General features: G+C 43.6%; 17 non-coding genes across 17 annotated transcripts; all 17 read left to right on the top strand.

The window, feature by feature from the left end:
- Window positions 1–2,020: 2,020 nt before the first annotated feature.
- Window positions 2,021–2,102, top strand: TRNAS-CGA (transfer RNA serine (anticodon CGA)). Its single transcript has one exon. It is a non-coding gene; the product is annotated as a tRNA-Ser (tRNA).
- Window positions 2,103–2,645: 543 nt separating this feature from the next.
- On the top strand, window positions 2,646–2,727 carry TRNAS-CGA (transfer RNA serine (anticodon CGA)). The gene has a single exon. It is a non-coding gene; the product is annotated as a tRNA-Ser (tRNA).
- A 542-nt stretch (window positions 2,728–3,269) lies between these two features.
- TRNAS-CGA (transfer RNA serine (anticodon CGA)) lies at window positions 3,270–3,351 on the top strand. Its single transcript has one exon. It is a non-coding gene; the product is annotated as a tRNA-Ser (tRNA).
- A 2,416-nt stretch (window positions 3,352–5,767) lies between these two features.
- On the top strand, window positions 5,768–5,849 carry TRNAS-UGA (transfer RNA serine (anticodon UGA)). The gene has a single exon. It is a non-coding gene; the product is annotated as a tRNA-Ser (tRNA).
- A 544-nt stretch (window positions 5,850–6,393) lies between these two features.
- TRNAS-CGA (transfer RNA serine (anticodon CGA)) lies at window positions 6,394–6,475 on the top strand. Its single transcript has one exon. It is a non-coding gene; the product is annotated as a tRNA-Ser (tRNA).
- Window positions 6,476–7,641: 1,166 nt separating this feature from the next.
- TRNAS-UGA (transfer RNA serine (anticodon UGA)) lies at window positions 7,642–7,723 on the top strand. Its single transcript has one exon. It is a non-coding gene; the product is annotated as a tRNA-Ser (tRNA).
- A 543-nt stretch (window positions 7,724–8,266) lies between these two features.
- On the top strand, window positions 8,267–8,348 carry TRNAS-UGA (transfer RNA serine (anticodon UGA)). Its single transcript has one exon. It is a non-coding gene; the product is annotated as a tRNA-Ser (tRNA).
- A 542-nt stretch (window positions 8,349–8,890) lies between these two features.
- Window positions 8,891–8,972, top strand: TRNAS-UGA (transfer RNA serine (anticodon UGA)). The gene has a single exon. It is a non-coding gene; the product is annotated as a tRNA-Ser (tRNA).
- Window positions 8,973–9,515: 543 nt separating this feature from the next.
- TRNAS-UGA (transfer RNA serine (anticodon UGA)) lies at window positions 9,516–9,597 on the top strand. The gene has a single exon. It is a non-coding gene; the product is annotated as a tRNA-Ser (tRNA).
- Window positions 9,598–11,389: 1,792 nt separating this feature from the next.
- On the top strand, window positions 11,390–11,471 carry TRNAS-CGA (transfer RNA serine (anticodon CGA)). Its single transcript has one exon. It is a non-coding gene; the product is annotated as a tRNA-Ser (tRNA).
- A 1,794-nt stretch (window positions 11,472–13,265) lies between these two features.
- TRNAS-UGA (transfer RNA serine (anticodon UGA)) lies at window positions 13,266–13,347 on the top strand. Its single transcript has one exon. It is a non-coding gene; the product is annotated as a tRNA-Ser (tRNA).
- Window positions 13,348–14,514: 1,167 nt separating this feature from the next.
- TRNAS-UGA (transfer RNA serine (anticodon UGA)) lies at window positions 14,515–14,596 on the top strand. Its single transcript has one exon. It is a non-coding gene; the product is annotated as a tRNA-Ser (tRNA).
- Window positions 14,597–15,140: 544 nt separating this feature from the next.
- On the top strand, window positions 15,141–15,222 carry TRNAS-UGA (transfer RNA serine (anticodon UGA)). Its single transcript has one exon. It is a non-coding gene; the product is annotated as a tRNA-Ser (tRNA).
- Window positions 15,223–15,765: 543 nt separating this feature from the next.
- TRNAS-UGA (transfer RNA serine (anticodon UGA)) lies at window positions 15,766–15,847 on the top strand. Its single transcript has one exon. It is a non-coding gene; the product is annotated as a tRNA-Ser (tRNA).
- A 1,683-nt stretch (window positions 15,848–17,530) lies between these two features.
- TRNAS-CGA (transfer RNA serine (anticodon CGA)) lies at window positions 17,531–17,612 on the top strand. Its single transcript has one exon. It is a non-coding gene; the product is annotated as a tRNA-Ser (tRNA).
- Window positions 17,613–18,155: 543 nt separating this feature from the next.
- Window positions 18,156–18,237, top strand: TRNAS-CGA (transfer RNA serine (anticodon CGA)). The gene has a single exon. It is a non-coding gene; the product is annotated as a tRNA-Ser (tRNA).
- Window positions 18,238–19,405: 1,168 nt separating this feature from the next.
- Window positions 19,406–19,487, top strand: TRNAS-UGA (transfer RNA serine (anticodon UGA)). Its single transcript has one exon. It is a non-coding gene; the product is annotated as a tRNA-Ser (tRNA).
- The last annotated feature ends 378 nt before the right edge of the window (window positions 19,488–19,865 follow it).

Below are 19,865 nucleotides of genomic sequence, written 5' to 3'. Positions count from 1 at the left end.
GCCACCGCCGTAATATAGGGAAACGAGGATAGAAATGTGCAGTGATTGATTACCGCTCATCGGTGCCCTGTCACTCACTTTGAGTGATGCGTATTGCTATTTTTATTAATTGTATGAAAGTATGCGAAATAAGTGAGGACAACAGGGCACTGCTGGTATGTGCCCCGTCCTTCCGTTACTTTATTTTTTAGGTCTCGACCTGACATGAGTAGCGCAGGGCTCGTATACGACAACAGTGACATCATACACACGCAGCTGCGATGGCCGACTGGTTAAGGCGTTGGACTTGAAATCCAATGGGGTTTCCCCACGTAGGTTCGAAACCTGCTTGCAGCGGCATGAGATTTTGCATGAACACTATTTGGTTAAGTTAAGTTAATGTTCACTTCTCATTACGCAATCCTCATCAAGTCACAGAGTTAAACTGCAAAAACTCAAACTAGATGTAAACATTGAGACAATTTCCACACCCAGGAAGTGTTTTAGAGAGCAGGTGGCTCGGAAGGGTTCGTAGTCTGGACCTGTCCTACCTGATCTAGACAAGTCATGAAAAGAGTACTTTTTTTTATGAAGCGCGTCTTGTTTAAGCTTTTGGACTCTTTCTGAGTACACTTAAGGGCACGTTGCCACCGCCGTAATATAGGGAAACGAGGATAGAAATGTGCAGTGATAGATTACCGCTCATCGGTGCCCTGTCACTCACTTTGAGTGATGCGTATTGCTATTTTTATTAATTGTATGAAAGCATGCAAAATAAGTGAGGACAACAGGGCACTGCTGGTACGTGCCCCGTCCTTCTGTTACTTTATTTTTTATGTCTCGGCCTGACGTGAGTAGTGCATGGCTAGTATACGACATCTGTGACATCATACTCACGCAGCTGCGATGGCGAGTGGTTAAGGTGTTGGACTTGAAATCCAATGGGGTTTCCCCACGTAGGTTCGAAACCTGCTAGCAGCGGCATGAGATTTTGCATGAACACTATTTGGTTAGGTTAAGTTATTGTTCACTTCTCATTACGCAATCCTCATCAAGTCACAGAGTTAAACTGCAAAAACTCAAACTAGATGTAAACATTGAGACAATTTCCACACCCAGGAAGTGTTTTGGACTCTTTCTGAGTACACTTAAGGGCCCGTTTCCACCGCCGTAATATAGGGAAACGAGGATAGAAATGTGCAGTGATTGATTACCGCTCATCGGTGCCCTGTCACTCACTTTGAGTGATGCGTATTGCTATTTTTATTAATTGTATGAAAGCATGCAAAATAAGTGAGGACAACAGGGCACTGCTGGTACGTGCCCCGCCCTTCTGTTACTTTATTTTTTATGTCTCGGCCTGACGTGAGTAGTGCATGGCTAGTATACGACAACTGTGACATCATACTCACGCAGCTGCGATGGCCGAGTGGTTAAGGCGTTGGACTTGAAATCCAATGGGGTTTCTCCGCGTAAGTTCGAATTCTGCTTGCAGCGTCAAGAGATTTTGCATGAACACCATTTGGTTTAGTTAACTAAATGTTTACTTCTTGTTACGCAATCCTCATCAAGTCACAGAGTTAAACGGCAAAAACTCAAACTAGATGTAAACATTGAGACAATTTCCACACCCAGGAAGTGTTTTAGAGAGCAGGTGCCTCGGAAGGGTTCGTAGTCTGGACCTGTCCTGCATGATCTAGACAAGTCATGAAAAGAGTAATTATTTTTTTATGAAGCGTGTCTTGTTTAGGCTTTTGGACTCTTTCTGAGTACACTTAAGGGCCCGTTACCACCGCCGTAATATAGGGAAAAGAGGGTAGAAATGCGCAATGATTGATTACCACTCATCTGTGCCTTTTCACTCACTTTGAGTGATGCATGTTGCTATTTTTATTAATTGTATGAAAGCATGCAAAATAAGTGAGGACAACAGGGCACTGCTGGTACGTGCCCCGTCCTTCTGTTACTTTATTTTTTGGTCTCGGCCTGACATGAGCAGAGTATGGCTCGTATACGACAACAGTGACATCATACTCATGCAGCTGCGATGGCCTAGTGGTTAAGGCGTTGGACTCGAAATCCAATGGGGTTTCCCTGCGCAGGGTCGAATCCTGCTTGCAGCGTAGTGTGATTTTGCATGAACACCATTTGGTTTAGTTAAGGAAATGTTCACTTCTTGTTCACAATCCTCATCAAGTTACAGAGTTAAATGGAAAAAACTCAAACTAGATGTAAACATTGAGACAATTTCCACACCCAGGAAGTGTTTTAGAGAGCTGGTGGCTCAGAAGGGTTTGTAGTCTGGACCTGTCCTGCCTGATCTAGACAAGTCATGAAAAGAGTACTTTTTTTTTATGATGCATGTCTTGTTTAGGCTTTTGGACTCTTTCTTAGTACACTTAAGGGCCTGTTACCACCGCCGTAATATAGGGAAAAGTGGGTAGAAACATGCAGTGATTGATTACCACTCATCTGTGCCCTTTCACTCACTTTGAGTGATGCATGTTGCTATTTTTATTAATTGTATGAAAGCATGCAAAATAATGAAGGACAACAGGGCACTGCTGGTACGTGCCCCGTCCTTCCGTTACTTTATTTTTTTGGTCTCCGCCTGACATGAGCAGAGCATGGCTTGTATACGACAACAGTGACTTCATACTCATATAGCTGCGATGGCCGAGTGGTTAAGGCGTTGGACACGAAATCCAATGGGGTATCCCTGCGCAGGTTCGAATCCTGCTTGCAGCGTAGTGTGATTTTGCATGAACACCATTTGGTTTAGTTAAGGAAATGTTCACTTCTCGTTACGCAATCCTCATCAAGTCACAGAGTTAAATGGCAAAAACTCAAACTAGATGTAAACATTGAAACAATTTCCACACCTAGGAAGTGTTTTAGAGAGCAGGTGGCTCGGAAGGGTTTGTAGTCTGGACCTATCCTGCCTGATCTAGACAAGTTACGAAATGAGTAATTTTTTTTATGAAGCGTGTCTTGTTTAGGCTTTTGGACTCTTTCTGAGTACACTTAAGGGCCCGTTGCCACCGCCGTAATATATGGAAACGAGGGTAGAAATGTGCAGTGATTGATTACCACTCATCTGTGCCCTTTCACTCACTTTGAGTGATGCATGTTGCTATTTTTATTAATTGTATGAAAGCATGCAAAATAAGTGAGGACAACAGGGCACTGCTGGTACGTGCCCCGTCCTTCTGTTACTTTATTTTTTGGTCTCGGCCTGACATGAGCAGAGTATGGCTCGTATACGACAACAGTGACATCATACTCATGCAGCTGCGATGGCCGAGTGGTTAAGGCGTTGGACTCGAAATCCAATGGGGTTTCCCTGCGCAGGTTCGAATCCTGCTTGCAGCGTAGTGTGATTTTGCATGAACACCATTTGGTTTAGTTAAGGAAATGTTCACTTCTTGTTCGCAATCCTCATCAAGTCACAGAGTTAAATGGAAAAAACTCAAACTAGATGTAAACATTGAGACAATTTCCACACCCAGGAAGTGTTTTAGAGAGCTGGTGGCTCAGAAGGGTTTGTAGTCTGGACCTGTCCTGCCTGATCTAGACAAGTCATGAAAAGAGTACTTTTTTTTATGATGCATGTCTTGTTTAGGCTTTTGGACTCTTTCTTAGTATACTTAAGGGCCTGTTACCACCGCCGTAATATAGGGAAAAGTGGGTAGAAACATACAGTGATTGATTACCACTCATCTGTGCCCTTTCACTCACTTTGAGTGATGCATATTGCTATTTTTATTAATTGTATGAAAGTATGCGAAATAATGAAGGACAACAGGGCACTGCTGGTATGTGCCCCGTCCTTCCGTTACTTTATTTTTTAGGTCTCGACCTGACATGAGTAGCGCATGGCTCGTATACGACAACAGTGACATCATACTCACGCAGCTGCGATGGCCGAGTGGTTAAGGCGTTGGACTTGAAATCCAATGGGGTTTCTCCGCGTAGGTTTGAATCCTGCTTGCAGCGGCATGAGATTTTGCATGAACACAATTTGGTTTAGTTAAGTAAATGTTCACTTCTCATTACGCAATCCTCATCAAGTCACAGAGTTAAACTGCAAAAACTCATACTAGATGTAAACATTGAGACAATTTCCACACTCAGGAAGTGTTTTAGAGAGCAGGTGTCTCGGAAGGGTTCGTAGTCTGGACCTGTCCTGCCTGATCTAGACAAGTCATGAAAAGAGTACTTTTTTTATGAAGCGTGTCTTGTTTAAGCTTTTGGACTCTTTCTGAGTACACTTAAGGGCCCGTTGCCGCCGCCGTAATATAGGGAAACGAGGATAGAAATGTGCAGTGATTGATTACCGCTCATCGGTGCCCTGTCACTCACTTTGAGTGATGCGTATTGCTATTTTTATTAATTGTATCAAAGCATGCAAAATAAGTGAGGACAACAGGGCACTGCTGGTACGTGCCCCGTCCTTCTGTTACTTTATTTTTTATGTCTCGGCCTGACGTGAGTAGTGCATGGCTCGTATACGACAACTGTGACACCATACTCACGCAGCTGCGATGGCCGAGTGGTTAAGGCGTTGGACTTGAAATCAAATGGGGTTTCCCCGCGTAGGTTTGAATCCTGCTTGCAGCGTCATGAGATTTTGCATGAACACCATTTGGTTTAGTTAAGTAAATGTTTACTTCTTGTTACGCAATCCTCATCAAGTCACAGAGTTAAACGGCAAAAACTCAAACTAGATGTAAACATTGAAACAATTTCCACACCTAGGAAGTGTTTTAGAGAGCAGGTGGCTCGGAAGGGTTTGTAGTCTGGACCTATCCTGCCTGATCTAGACAAGTTACGAAATGAGGAATTTTTTTTATGAAGCGTGTCTTGTTTAGGCTTTTGGACTCTTTCTGAGTACACTTAAGGGCCCGTTGCCACCGCCGTAATATATGGAAACGAGGGTAGAAATGTGCAGTGATTGATTACCGCTCATCTGTGCCCTGTCACTCATTTTGAGTGATGCATATTGCTATTTTTATTAATTGTATGAAAGTATGCGAAATAAGTGAGGACAACAGGGCACTGCTGGTATGTGCCCCGTCCTTCCGTTACTTTATTTTTTAGGTCTCGACCTGACATGAGTAGCGCATGGCTCGTATACGACAACAGTGACATCATACTCACGCAGCTGCGATGGCCGAGTGGTTAAGGCGATGGACTTGAAATCCAATGGGGTTTCACTGCGTAGGTTTGAATCCTGCTTGCAGCGGCATGAGATTTTGCATGAACACCATTTGGTTTAGTTAAGTAAATGTTCACTTCTCATTACGCAATCCTCATCAAGTCACAGAGTTAAACTGCAAAAACTCAAACTAGATGTAAACATTGAGACAATTTCCACACTCAGGAAGTGTTTTAGAGAGCAGGTGGCTCGGAAGGGTTCGTAGTCTGGACCTGTCCTGCCTGATCTAGACAAGTCATGAAAAGAGTACTTTTTTTTATGAAGCGTGTCTTGTTTAAGCTTTTGGACTCTTTCTGAGTACACTTAAGGGCCCGTTGCCACCGCCGTAATATAGGGAAACGAGGATAGAAATCTGCAGTGATTGATTACCGCTCATCGGTGCCCTGTCACTCACTTTGAGTGATGCGTATTGCTATTTTTATTAATTGTCTGAAAGCATGCAAAATAAGTGAGGACAACAGGGCACTGCTGGTACGTGCCCCGTCCTTCTGTTACTTTATTTTTTATGTCTCGGCCTAACGTGAGTAGTGCATGGCTCGTATACGACAACTGTGACATCATACTCATTCAGCTGCGATGGCCGAGTGGTTAAGGCGTTGGACTTGAAATCCAATGGGGTTTCCCCGCGTAGGTTCGAATCCTGCTTGCAGCGTCATGAGATTTTGCATGAACACCATTTGGTTTAGTTAAGTAAATGTTTACTTCTTGTTACGCAATCCTCATCAAGTCACAGAGTTAAACGGCAAAAATTCAAACTAGATGTAAACATTGAGACAATTTCCACACCCAGGAAGTGTTTTAGAGAGCAGGTGCCTCGGAAGGGTTCGTAGTCTGGACCTGTCCTGCATGATCTAGACAAGTCATGAAAAGAGTAATTATTTTTTTATGAAGCGTGTCTTGTTTAGGCTTTTGGACTCTTTCTTAGTACACTTAAGGGCCCGTTACCACCGCCGTAATATAGGGAAAAGAGGGTAGAAATGCGCAATGATTGATTACCACTCATCTGTGCCCTTTCACTCACTTTGAGTGATGCATGTTGCTATTTTTATTAATTGTATGAAAGCATGCAAAATAAGTGAGGACAACAGGGCACTGCTGGTACGTGCCCCGTCCTTCTGTTACTTTATTTTTTGGTCTCGGCCTGACATGAGCAGAGTATGGCTCGTATACGACAACAGTGACATCATACTCATGCAGCTGCGATGGCCGAGTGGTTAAGGCGTTGGACTCGAAATCCAATGGGGTTTCCCTGCGCAGGTTCGAATCCTGCTTGCAGCGTAGTGTGATTTTGCATGAACACCATTTGGTTTAGTTAAGGAAATGTTCACTTCTTGTTCGCAATCCTCATCAAGTCACAGAGTTAAATGGAAAAAACTCAAACTAGATGTAAACATTGAGACAATTTCCACACCCAGGAAGTGTTTTAGAGAGCTGGTGGCTCAGAAGGGTTTGTAGTCTGGACCTGTCCTGCCTGATCTAGACAAGTCATGAAAAGAGTACTTTTTTTTATGATGCCTGTCTTGTTTAGGCTTTTGGACTCTTTCTTAGTATACTTAAGGGCCTGTTACCACCGCCGTAATATAGGGAAAAGTGGGTAGAAACATACAGTGATTGATTACCACTCATCTGTGCCCTTTCACTCACTTTGAGTGATGCATATTGCTATTTTTATTAATTGTATGAAAGTATGCGAAATAATGAAGGACAACAGGGCACTGCTGGTATGTGCCCCGTCCTTCCGTTACTTTATTTTTTAGGTCTCGACCTGACATGAGTAGCGCATGGCTCGTATACGACAACAGTGACATCATACTCACGCAGCTGCGATGGCCGAGTGGTTAAGGCGTTGGACTTGAAATCCAATGGGGTTTCTCCGCGTAGGTTTGAATCCTGCTTGCAGCGGCATGAGATTTTGCATGAACACAATTTGGTTTAGTTAAGTAAATGTTCACTTCTCATTACGCAATCCTCATCAAGTCACAGAGTTAAACTGCAAAAACTCATACTATATGTAAACATTGAGACAATTTCCACACTCAGGAAGTGTTTTAGAGAGCAGGTGTCTCGGAAGGGTTCGTAGTCTGGACCTGTGCTGCCTGATCTAGACAAGTCATGAAAAGAGTACTTTTTTTATGAAGCGTGTCTTGTTTAAGCTTTTGGACTCTTTCTGAGTACACTTAAGGGCCCGTTGCCGCCGCCGTAATATAGGGAAACGAGGATAGAAATGTGCAGTGATTGATTACCGCTCATCGGTGCCCTGTCACTCACTTTGAGTGATGCGTATTGCTATTTTTATTAATTGTATCAAAGCATGCAAAATAAGTGAGGACAACAGGGCACTGCTGGTACGTGCCCCGTCCTTCTGTTACTTTATTTTTTATGTCTCGGCCTGACGTGAGTAGTGCATGGCTCGTATACGACAACTGTGACACCATACTCACGCAGCTGCGATGGCCGAGTGGTTAAGGCGTTGGACTTGAAATCCAATGGGGTTTCCCCGCGTAGGTTTGAATCCTGCTTGCAGCGTCCTGAGATTTTGCATGAACACCATTTGGTTTAGTTAAGTAAATGTTTACTTCTTCTTACGCAATCCTCATCAAGTCACAGAGTTAAACGGCAAAAACTCAAACTAGATGTAAACATTGAAACAATTTCCACACCTAGGAAGTGTTTTAGAGAGCAGGTGGCTCGGAAGGGTTTGTAGTCTGGACCTATCCTGCCTGATCTAGACAAGTTACGAAATGAGTAATTTTTTTTATGAAGCGTGTCTTGTTTAGGCTTTTGGACTCTTTCTGAGTACACTTAAGGGCCCGTTGCCACCGCCGTAATATATGGAAACGAGGGTAGAAATGTGCAGTGATTGATTACCGCTCATCTGTGCCCTGTCACTCATTTTGAGTGATGCATATTGCTATTTTTATTAATTGTATGAAAGTATGCGAAATAAGTGAGGACAACAGGGCACTGCTGGTATGTGCCCCGTCCTTCCGTTACTTTATTTTTTAGGTCTCGACCTGACATGAGTAGCGCATGGCTCGTATACGACAACAGTGACATTATACTCTCGCAGCTGCGATGGCCGAGTGATTAAGGCGTTGGACTTGAAATCCAATGGGGTTTCCCCACGTAGGTTCGAATCCTGCTTGCAGCGGCATGATATTTTGCATGAACACCATTTGGTTAAGTTAAGTAAATGTTCACTTCTCATTACGCAATCCTCATCAAGTCACATAGTTAAACTGCAAAAACTCATACTAGATGTAAACATTGAGACAATTTCCACACCCAGGAAGTGTTTTAGAGAGCAGGTGCCTCGGAAGGGTTCGTAGTCTGGACCTGTCCTACCTGATCTAGACAAGTCATGAAAAGAGTACTTTTTTTATGAAGCGTGTCTTGTTTAAGCTTTTGGACTCTTTCTGAGTACACTTAAGGGCCCGTTGCCACCGCCGTAATATAGGGAAACAAGGATAGAAATGTGCAGTGATTGATTACCGCTCATCGGTGCCCTGTCACTCACTTTGAGTGATGCGTATTGCTATTTTTATTTATTGTATGAAAGCATGCAAAATAAGTGAGGACAACAGGGCACTGCTGGTACGTGCCCCGTCCTTCGGTTACTTTATTTTTTATGTCTCGGCCTGACATGAGTAGTGCATGGCTCGTATACGACAACTGTGACATCATACTCACGCAGCTGCGATGGCCGAGTGGTTAAGGCTTTGGACTTGAAATCCAATGGGGTTTCCCCGCGTAGGTTCGAATCCTGCTTGCAGTGTCATGAGATTTTGCATGAACACCATTTGGTTTAGTTAAGCAAATGTTTACTTCTTGTTACGCAATCCTCATCAAGTCACAGAGTTAAACGGCAAAAACTCAAACTAGATGTAATCATTGAAACAATTTCCACACCTAGGAAGTGTTTTAGAGAGCTGGTGGCTTGGAAGGGTTTGTAGTCTGGACCTGTCCTGCCTGATCTAGACGAGTCATGAAAAGAGTACTTTTTTTTATGAAGCGTGTCTTCTTTAAGCTTTTGGACTCTTTCTGAGTACACTTAAGGGCCCGTTGCCACCGCCGTAATATAGGGAAACGAGGATAGAAATGTGCAGTGATTGATTACCGCTCATCGGTGCCCTGTCACTCACTTTGAGTGATGCGTATTGCTATTTTTATTAATTGTATGAAAGTATGCGAAATAAGTGAGGACAACAGGGCACTGCTGGTATGTGCCCCGTCCTTCCGTTACTTTATTTTTTATGTCTCGGCCTGACATGAGTAGTGCATGGCTCGTATACGACAACTGTGACATCATACTCACGCAGCTGCAATGGCCGAGTGGTTAAGGCTTTGGACTTGAAATCCAATGGGGTTTCCCCGCGTAGGTTCGAATCCTGCTTGCAGCGTCATGAGATTTTGCATGAACACCATTTGGTTTAGTTAAGCAAATGTTTACTTCTTGTTACGCAATCCTCATCAAGTCACAGAGTTAAACGGCAAAAACTCAAACTAGATGTAATCATTGAAACAATTTCCACACCTAGGAAGTGTTTTAGAGAGCTGGTGGCTCGGAAGGGTTTGTAGTCTGGACCTATCCTGCCTGATCTAGACAAGTTACGAAATGAGTAATTTTTTTTATGAAGCGTGTCTTGTTTAGGCTTTTGGACTCTTTCTGAGTACACTTAAGGGCCCGTTGCCACCGCCGTAATATATAGAAACGAGGGTAGAAATGTGCAGTGATTGATTACCGCTCATCTGTGCCCTGTCACTCATTTTGAGTGATGCATATTGCTATTTTTATTAATTGTATGAAAGCATGCGAAATAAGTGAGGACAACAGGGCACTGCTGGTATGTGCCCCGTCCTTCCGTTACTTTATTTTTTAGGTCTCGACCTGACATGAGTAGCGCATGGCTCGTATACGACAACAGTGACATCATACTTACGCAGCTGCGATGGCCGAGTGGTTAAGGCGTTGGACTTGAAATCCAATGGGGTTTCTCCGCGTAGGTTTGAATCCTGCTTGCAGCGGCATGAGATTTTGCATGAACACAATTTGGTTTAGTTAAGTAAATGTTCACTTCTCATTACGCAATCCTCATCAAGTCACAGAGTTAAACTGCAAAAACTCATACTAGATGTAAACATTGAGACAATTTCCACACTCAGGAAGTGTTTTAGAGAACAGGTGGCTCGGAAGGGTTCGTAGTCTGGACCTGTCCTGCCTGATCTAGACAAGTCATGAAAAGAGTACTTTTTTTATGAAGCGTGTCTTGTTTAAGCTTTTGGACTCTTTCTGAGTACACTTAAGGGCCCGTTGCCACCGCCGTAATATAGGGAAACGAGGATAGAAATGTGCAGTGATTGATTACCGCTCATCGGTGCCCTGTCACTCACTTTGAGTGATGCGTATTGCTATTTTTATTAATTGTATGAAAGCATGCCAAATAAGTGAGGACAACAGGGCACTGCTGGTACGTGTCCCGTCCTTCTGTTACTTTATTTTTTATGTCTCGGCCTGACGTGAGTAGTGCATGGCTCGTATACGACAACTGTGACATCATACTCACGCAGCTGCGATGGCCGAGTGGTTAAGGCGTTGGACTTGAAATCCAATGGGGTTTCCCCGCGTAGATTCGAATCCTGCTTGTAGCGTCATGAGATTTTGCATGAACACCATTTGGTTTAGTTAAGTAAATGTTTACTTCTTGTTACGCAATCCTCATCAAGTCACAGAGTTAAATGGCAAAAACTCAAACTAGATGTAAACATTGAGACAATTTCCACACCCAGGAAGTGTTTTAGAGAGCAGGTGGCTCGGAAGGGTTCGTAGTCTGGACCTGTCCTGCCTGATCTAGACAAGTCATGAAAAGAGTACTTTTTTTTATGAAGCGTGTCTTGTTTAAGCTTTTGGACTCTTTCTGAGTACACTTAAGGGCCCGTTGCCACCGCCGTAATATATGGAAACGAGGGTAGAAATGTGCAGTGATTGATTACCGCTCATCGGTGCCCTGTCACTCACTTTGAGTGATGTGTATTGCTATTTTTATTAATTGTATGAAAGCATGCCAAATAAGCGAGGACAACAGGGCACTGCTGGTACGTGCCCCGTCCTTCCGTTACTTTATTTTTTTGGTCTCCGCCTGACATGAGCAGAGCATGGCTCGTATACGACAACCGTGACATCATACTCATGCAGCTGCGATGGCCGAGTGGTTAAGGCGTTGGACTCGAAATCCAATGAGGTTTCTCTGCGCAGGTTCGAATCCTGCTTGCAGCGTAGTATGATTTTGCATGAACACCATTTGGTTTAGTTAAGGAAATGTTCACTTCTCGTTACGCAATCCTCATCAAGTCACAGAGTTAAATGGCAAAAACTCAAACTAGATGTAAACATTAAAACAATTTCCACACCTAGGAAGTGTTTTAGAGAGCAGGTGGCTCGGAAGGGTTTGTAGTCTGGACCTATCCTGCCTGATCTAGACAAGTTACGAAATGAGTAATTTTTTTTTATGAAGCGTGTCTTGTTTAGGCTTTTGGACTCTTTCTGAGTACACTTAAGGGCCCGTTGCCACCGCCGTAATATATAGAAACGAGGGTAGAAATGTGCAGTGATTGATTACCGCTCATCTGTGCCCTGTCACTCATTTTGAGTGATGCATATTGCTATTTTTATTAATTGTATGAAAGTATGCGAAATAAGTGAGGACAACAGGGCACTGCTGGTATGTGCCCCGTCCTTCCGTTACTTTATTTTTTAGGTCTCGACCTGACATGAGTAGCGCATGGCTCGTATACGACAACAGTGACATCATACTCACGCAGCTGCGATGGCCGAGTGGTTAAGGCGTTGGACTTGAAATCCAATGGGGTTTCTCCGCGTAGGTTTGAATCCTGCTTGCAGCGGCATGAGATTTTGCATGAACACAATTTGGTTTAGTTAAGTAAATGTTCACTTCTCATTACGCAATCCTCATCAAGTCACATAGTTAAACTGCAAAAACTCATACTAGATGTAAACATTGAGACAATTTCCACACCCAGGAAGTGTTTTAGAGAGCAGGTGCCTCGGAAGGGTTCGTAGTCTGGACCTGTCCTACCTGATTTAGACAAGTCATGAAAAGAGTACTTTTTTTTATGAAGCGTGTCTTGTTTAAGCTTTTGGACTCTTTCTGAGTACACTTAAGGGGCCGTTGCCACCGCCGTAATATAGGGAAACAAGGATAGAAATGTGCAGTGATTGATTACCGCTCATCGGTGCCCTGTCACTCACTTTGAGTGATGCGTATTGCTATTTTTATTAATTGTATGAAAGCATGCCAAATAAGTGAGGACAACAGGGCACTGCTGGTACGTGTCCCGTCCTTCTGTTACTTTATTTTTTATGTCTCGGCCTGACGTGAGTAGTGCATGGCTCGTATACGACAACTGTGACATCATACTCACGCAGCTGCGATGGCCGAGTGGTTAAGGCGTTGGACTTGAAATCCAATGGGGTTTCCCCGCGTAGATTCGAATCCTGCTTGTAGCGTCATGAGATTTTGCATGAACACCATTTGGTTTAGTTAAGTAAATGTTTACTTCTTGTTACGCAATCCTCATCAAGTCACAGAGTTAAATGGCAAAAACTCAAACTAGATGTAAACATTGAGACAATTTCCACACCCAGGAAGTGTTTTAGAGAGCAGGTGGCTCGGAAGGGTTCGTAGTCTGGACCTGTCCTGCCTGATCTAGACAAGTCATGAAAAGAGTACTTTTTTTTATGAAGCGTGTCTTGTTTAAGCTTTTGGACTCTTTCTGAGTACACTTAAGGGCCCGTTGCCACCGCCGTAATATAGGGAAACGAGGATAGAAATGTGCAGTGATTGATTACCGCTCATCGGTGCCCTGTCACTCACTTTGAGTGATGCGTATTGCTATTTTTATTAATTGTATGAAAGCATGCCAAATAAGTGAGGACAACAGGGCACTGCTGGTACGTGTCCCGTCCTTCTGTTACTTTATTTTTTATGTCTCGGCCTGACGTGAGTAGTGCATGGCTCGTATACGACAACTGTGACATCATACTCACGCAGCTGCGATGGCCGAGTGGTTAAGGCGTTGGACTTGAAATCCAATGGGGTTTCCCCGCGTAGGTTCGAATCCTGCTTGCAGCGTCATGAGATTTTGCATGAACACCATTTGGTTTAGTTAAGTAAATGTTTACTTCTTGTTACGCAATCCTCATCAAGTCACAGAGTTAAACGGCAAAAACTCAAACTAGATGTAAACATTAAAACAATTTCCACACCTAGGAAGTGTTTTAGAGAGCAGGTGGCTCGGAAGGGTTTGTAGTCTGGACCTATCCTGCCTGATCTAGACAAGTTACGAAATGAGTAATTTTTTTTATGAAGTGTGTCTTGTTTAGGCTTTTGGACTCTTTCTGAGTACACTTAAGGGCCCGTTGCCACCGCCGTAATATATAGAAACGAGGGTAGAAATGTGCAGTGATTGATTACCGCTCATCTGTGCCCTGTCACTCATTTTGAGTGATGCATATTGCTATTTTTATTAATTGTATGAAGGTATGCGAAATAAGTGAGGACAACAGGGCACTGCTGGTATGTGCCCCGTCCTTCCGTTACTTTATTTTTTAGGTCTCGACCTGACATGAGTAGCGCATGGCTCGTATACGACAACAGTGACATCATACTCACGCAGCTGCGATGGCCGAGTGGTTAAGGCGTTGGACTTGAAATCCAATGGGGTTTCTCCGCGTAGGTTTGAATCCTGCTTGCAGCGGCATGAGATTTTGCATGAACACAATTTGGTTTAGTTAAGTAAATGTTCACTTCTCATTGCGCAATCCTCATCAAGTCACAGAGTTAAACTGCAAAAACTCATACTAGATGTAAACATTGAGACAATTTCCACACTCAGGAAGTGTTTTAGAGAGCAGGTGGCTCGGAAGGGTTCGTAGTCTGGACCTGTCCTGCCTGATCTAGACAAGTCATGAAAAGAGTACTTTTTTTATGAAGCGTGTCTTGTTTAAGCTTTTGGACTCTTTCTGAGTACACTTAAGGGCCCGTTGCCGCCGCCGTAATATAGGGAAACGAGGATAGAAATGTGCAGTGATTGATTACCGCTCATCGGTGCCCTGTCACTCACTTTGAGTGATGCGTATTGCTATTTTTATTAATTGTATCAAAGCATGCAAAATAAGTGAGGACAACAGGGCACTGCTGGTACGTGCCCCGTCCTTCTGTTACTTTATTTTTTATGTCTCGGCCTGACGTGAGTAGTGCATGGCTCGTATACGACAACTGTGACATCATACTCACGCAGCTGCGATGGCCGAGTGGTTAAGGCGTTGGACTTGAAATCCAATGGGGTTTCCCCGCGTAGGTTTGAATCCTGCTTGCAGCGTCATGAGATTTTGCATGAACACCATTTGGTTTAGTTAAGTAAATGTTTACTTCTTGTTACGCAATCCTCATCAAGTCACAGAGTTAAACGGCAAAAACTCAAACTAGATGTAAACATTGAAACAATTTCCACACCTAGGAAGTGTTTTAGAGAGCAGGTGGCTCAGAAGGGTTTGTAGTCTGGACCTATCCTGCCTGATCTAGACAAGTTACGAAATGAGTAATTTTTTTTTATGAAGCGTGTCTTGTTTAGGCTTTTGGACTCTTTCTGAGTACACTTAAGGGCCCGTTGCCACCGCCGTAATATATGGAAACGAGGGTAGAAATGTGCAGTGATTGATTACCGCTCATCTGTGCCCTGTCACTCATTTTGAGTGATGCATATTGCTATTTTTATTAATTGTATGAAAGTATGCGAAATAAGTGAGGACAACAGGGCACTGCTGGTATGTGCCCCGTCCTTCCGTTACTTTATTTTTTAGGTCTCGACCTGACATGAGTAGCGCATGGCTCGTATACGACAACAGTGACATTATACTCACGCAGCTGCGATGGCCGAGTGATTAAGGCGTTGGACTTGAAATCCAATGGGGTTTCCCCACGTAGGTTCGAATCCTGCTTGCAGCGGCATGAGATTTTGCATGAACACCATTTGGTTAAGTTAAGTAAATGTTCACTTCTCATTACGCAATCCTCATCAAGTCACATAGTTAAACTGCAAAAACTCATACTAGATGTAAACATTGAGACAATTTCCACACCCAGGAAGTGTTTTAGAGAGCAGGTGCCTCGGAAGGGTTCGTAGTCTGGACCTGTCCTACCTGATCTAGACAAGTCATGAAAAGAGTACTTTTTTTTATGAAGCGTGTCTTGTTTAAGCTTTTGGACTCTTTCTGAGTACACTTAAGGGCCCGTTGCCACCGCCGTAATATAGGGAAACGAGGATAGAAATGTGCAGTGATTGATTACCGCTCATCGGTGCCCTGTCACTCACTTTGAGTGATGCGTATTGCTATTTTTATTAATTGTATGAAAGCATGCAAAATGAGTGAGGACAACAGGGCACTGCTGGTACGTGCCCCGTCCTTCTGTTACTTTATTTTTTATGTCTCGGCCTGACATGAGTAGTGCATGGCTCGTATACGACAACTGTGACATCATACTCACGCAGCTGCGATGGCCGAGTGGTTAAGGCTTTGGACTTGAAATCCAATGGGGTTTCCCCGCGTAGGTTCGAATCCTGCTTGCAGCGTCATGAGATTTTGCATGAACACCATTTGGTTTAGTTAAGCAAATGTTTACTTCTTGTTACGCAATCCTCATCAAGTCACAGAGTTAAACGGCAAAAACTCAAACTAGATGTAATCATTGAAACAATTTCCACACCTAGGAAGTGTTTTAGAGAGCTGGTGGCTCGGAAGGGTTTGTAGTCTGGACCTGTCCTGCCTGATCTAGACGAGTCATGAAAAGAGTACTTTTTTTTATGAAGCGTGTCTTCTTTAAGCTTTTGGACTCTTTCTGAGTACACTTAAGGGCCCGTTGCCACCGCCGTAATATAGGGAAACGAGGATAGAAATGTGCAGTGATTGATTACCGCTCATCGGTGCCCTGTCACTCACTTTGAGTGATGCGTATTGCTATTTTTATTAATTGTATGAAAGTATGCGAAATAAGTGAGGACAACAGGGCACTGCTGGTATGTGCCCCGTCCTTCCGTTACTTTATTTTTTAGGTCTCGACCTGACATGAGTAGCGCAGGGCTCGTATACGACAACAGTGACATCATACGCACGCAGCTGCGATGGCCGACTGGTTAAGGCGTTGGACTTGAAATCCAATGGGGTTTCCCCACGTAGGTTCGAAACCTGCTTGCAGCGGCATGAGATTTTGCATGAACACTATTTGGTTAAGTTAAGTTAATGTTCACTTCTCATTACGCAATCCTCATCAAGTCACAGAGTTAAACTGCAAAAACTCAAACTAGATGTAAACATTGAGACAATTTCCACACCCAGGAAGTGTTTTAGAGAGCAGGTGGCTCGGAAGGGTTCGTAGTCTGGACCTGTCCTACCTGATCTAGACAAGTCATGAAAAGAGTACTTTTTTTTATGAAGCGCGTCTTGTTTAAGCTTTTGGACTCTTTCTGAGTACACTTAAGGGCACGTTGCCACCGCCGTAATATAGGGAAACGAGGATAGAAATGTGCAGTGATTGATTACCGCTCATCGGTGCCCTGTCACTCACTTTGAGTGATGCGTATTGCTATTTTTATTAATTGTATGAAAGCATGCAAAATAAGTGAGGACAACAGGGCACTGCTGGTACGTGCCCCGTCCTTCTGTTACTTTATTTTTTATGTCTCGGCCTGACGTGAGTAGTGCATGGCTAGTATACGACATCTGTGACATCATACTCACGCAGCTGCGATGGCCGAGTGGTTAAGGTGTTGGACTTGAAATCCAATGGGGTTTCCCCACGTAGGTTCGAAACCTTCTTGCAGCGGCATGAGATTTTGCATGAACACTATTTGGTTAGGTTAAGTTATTGTTCACTTCTCATTACGCAATCCTCATCAAGTCACAGAGTTAAACTGCAAAAACTCAAACTAGATGTAAACATTGAGACAATTTCCACACCCAGGAAGTGTTTTGGACTCTTTCTGAGTACACTTAAGGGCCCGTTACCACCGCCGTAATATAGGGAAAAGAGGGTAGAAATGCGCAATGATTGATTACCACTCATCTGTGCCTTTTCACTCACTTTGAGTGATGCATGTTGCTATTTTTATTAATTGTATGAAAGCATGCAAAATAAGTGAGGACAACAGGGCACTGCTGGTACGTGCCCCGTCCTTCTGTTACTTTATTTTTTGGTCTCGGCCTGACATGAGCAGAGTATGGCTCGTATACGACAACAGTGACATCATACTCATGCAGCTGCGATGGCCTAGTGGTTAAGGCGTTGGACTCGAAATCCAATGGGGTTTCCCTGCGCAGGTTCGAATCCTGCTTGCAGCGTAGTGTGATTTTGCATGAACACCATTTGGTTTAGTTAAGGAAATGTTCACTTCTTGTTCACAATCCTCATCAAGTCACAGAGTTAAATGGCAAAAACTCAAACTAGATGTAAACATTGAGACAATTTCCACACCCAGGAAGTGTTTTAGAGAGCTGGTGGCTCAGAAGGGTTTGTAGTCTGGACCTGTCCTGCCTGATCTAGACAAGTCATGAAAAGAGTACTTTTTTTTTATGATGCATGTCTTGTTTAGGCTTTTGGACTCTTTCTTAGTACACTTAAGGGCCTGTTACCACCGCCGTAATATAGGGAAAAGTGGGTAGAAACATGCAGTGATTGATTACCACTCATCTGTGCCCTTTCACTCACTTTGAGTGATGCATGTTGCTATTTTTATTAGTTGTATGAAAGCATGCAAAATAATGAAGGACAACAGGGCACTGCTGGTACGTGCCCCGTCCTTCCGTTACTTTATTTTTTTGGTCTCCGCCTGACATGAGCAGAGCATGGCTTGTATACGACAACAGTGACTTCATACTCATATAGCTGCGATGGCCGAGTGGTTAAGGCGTTGGACACGAAATCCAATGGGGTATCCCTGCGCAGGTTCGAATCCTGCTTGCAGCGTAGTGTGATTTTGCATGAACACCATTTGGTTTAGTTAAGGAAATGTTCACTTCTCGTTACGCAATCCTCATCAAGTCACAGAGTTAAATGGCAAAAACTCAAACTAGATGTAAACATTGAAACAATTTCCACACCTAGGAAGTGTTTTAGAGAGCAGGTGGCTCGGAAGGGTTTGTAGTCTGGACCTATCCTGCCTGATCTAGACAAGTTACGAAATGAGTAATTTTTTTTATGAAGCGTGTCTTGTTTAGGCTTTTGGACTCTTTCTGAGTACACTTAAGGGCCCGTTGCCACCGCCGTAATATATGGAAACGAGGGTAGAAATGTGCAGTGATTGATTACCGCTCATCTGTGCCCTGTCACTCATTTTGAGTGATGCATATTGCTATTTTTATTAATTGTATGAAAGTATGCGAAATAAGTGAGGACAACAGGGCACTGCTGGTATGTGCCCCGTCCTTCCGTTACTTTATTTTTTAGGTCTCGACCTGACATGAGTAGCGCATGGCTCGTATACGACAACAGTGACATCATACTCACGCAGCTGCGATGGCCGAGTGGTTAAGGCGATGGACTTGAAATCCAATGGGGTTTCACTGCGTAGGTTTGAATCCTGCTTGCAGCGGCATGAGATTTTGCATGAACACCATTTGGTTTAGTTAAGTAAATGTTCACTTCTCATTACGCAATCCTCATCAAGTCACAGAGTTAAACTGCAAAAACTCAAACTAGATGTAAACATTGAGACAATTTCCACACTCAGGAAGTGTTTTAGAGAGCAGGTGGCTCGGAAGGGTTCGTAGTCTGGACCTGTCCTGCCTGATCTAGACAAGTCATGAAAAGAGTACTTTTTTTTATGAAGCGTGTCTTGTTTAAGCTTTTGGACTCTTTCTGAGTACACTTAAGGGCCCGTTGCCACCGCCGTAATATAGGGAAACGAGGATAGAAATCTGCAGTGATTGATTACCGCTCATCGGTGCCCTGTCACTCACTTTGAGTGATGCGTATTGCTATTTTTATTAATTGTCTGAAAGCATGCAAAATAAGTGAGGACAACAGGGCACTGCTGGTACGTGCCCCGTCCTTCTGTTACTTTATTTTTTATGTCTCGGCCTAACGTGAGTAGTGCATGGCTCGTATACGACAACTGTGACATCATACTCATGCAGCTGCGATGGCCGAGTGGTTAAGGCGTTGGACTTGAAATCCAATGGGGTTTCCCCGCGTAGGTTCGAATCCTGCTTGCAGCGTCATGAGATTTTGCATGAACACCATTTGGTTTAGTTAAGTAAATGTTTACTTCTTGTTACGCAATCCTCATCAAGTCACAGAGTTAAACGGCAAAAATTCAAACTAGATGTAAACATTGAGACAATTTCCACACCCAGGAAGTGTTTTAGAGAGCAGGTGCCTCGGAAGGGTTCGTAGTCTGGACCTGTCCTGCATGATCTAGACAAGTCATGAAAAGAGTAATTATTTTTTTATGAAGCGTGTCTTGTTTAGGCTTTTGGACTCTTTCTTAGTACACTTAAGGGCCCGTTACCACCGCCGTAATATAGGGAAAAGAGGGTAGAAATGCGCAATGATTGATTACCACTCATCTGTGCCCTTTCACTCACTTTGAGTGA

Source organism: Lissotriton vulgaris, chromosome 11, assembly GCF_964263255.1.
Source record: "Lissotriton vulgaris chromosome 11, aLisVul1.2, whole genome shotgun sequence".
Classification (NCBI taxonomy): Eukaryota; Metazoa; Chordata; class Amphibia; order Caudata; family Salamandridae; genus Lissotriton; species Lissotriton vulgaris.
This window is presented reverse-complemented; position numbering and strand designations above follow the sequence as displayed.